The following is a 694-nucleotide window of genomic DNA, read 5'->3' as shown; positions in this document are numbered from 1 at the left end:
TCTGATTCTTTGGCCCTTCACCTATCACTCACACATTGATTTTATCTAGGCCCCTCTCTTATCTGTAGTTTTGTTACGGTCCAGGACACTGTGTTTCAAAGGTGTGGGGGTCTGGCCTTTCCTCAGGGCAGCGTCCACTATGCTGATACTGTGGTTAAATCAAGCCAAGTGCTTTAGTCCTTTAGTTTCCATCCCTTCCCTCTTGTGCCCCACCCTGTCAGCTGAACAGGCCCAGCATCGGCTATAGAGAACACAAGGTCATATGGACTGTTGCTCCCAGCACACGCCAAACTATACATGATCACATTTACTGCTCGATATACAGTTTACTGTAGCTAAAGCCATAATTTGCCAAATTACTTCTCTTTTTATGGTACTACACTGCAGACTTGGGCAAAATTCCAAATCTAAGAACTGGCTCCCTTTTGTCTTACATCTTCCACACAGGAAGTTAAATTAGAATGACAGGAACTTACTAAATTCAAAGAATTTAAAGAAATTCAACACAGGTAATACATTCTGGGAAATTAAGTGTTCTTCCATACTGAAGTTAAAGGGATACTCCACCAAAAACGTATAATTCTGGTGTCATTTACTCCCCCTCACAATCATGTTAAGCTGTTTTCAGCATGTATAATCATAAGAAATGTTTCTTGAGCAGCAAATCAGCATATTAGAATGATTTCTGAAGGAT

The sequence above is a fragment of the Rutilus rutilus genome (genome assembly GCF_951802725.1).
Source record: "Rutilus rutilus genome assembly, chromosome: 6".
Lineage (NCBI taxonomy): Eukaryota > Metazoa > Chordata > Actinopteri > Cypriniformes > Leuciscidae > Rutilus > Rutilus rutilus.
Note: the sequence above shows the minus strand (reverse complement) of the source record.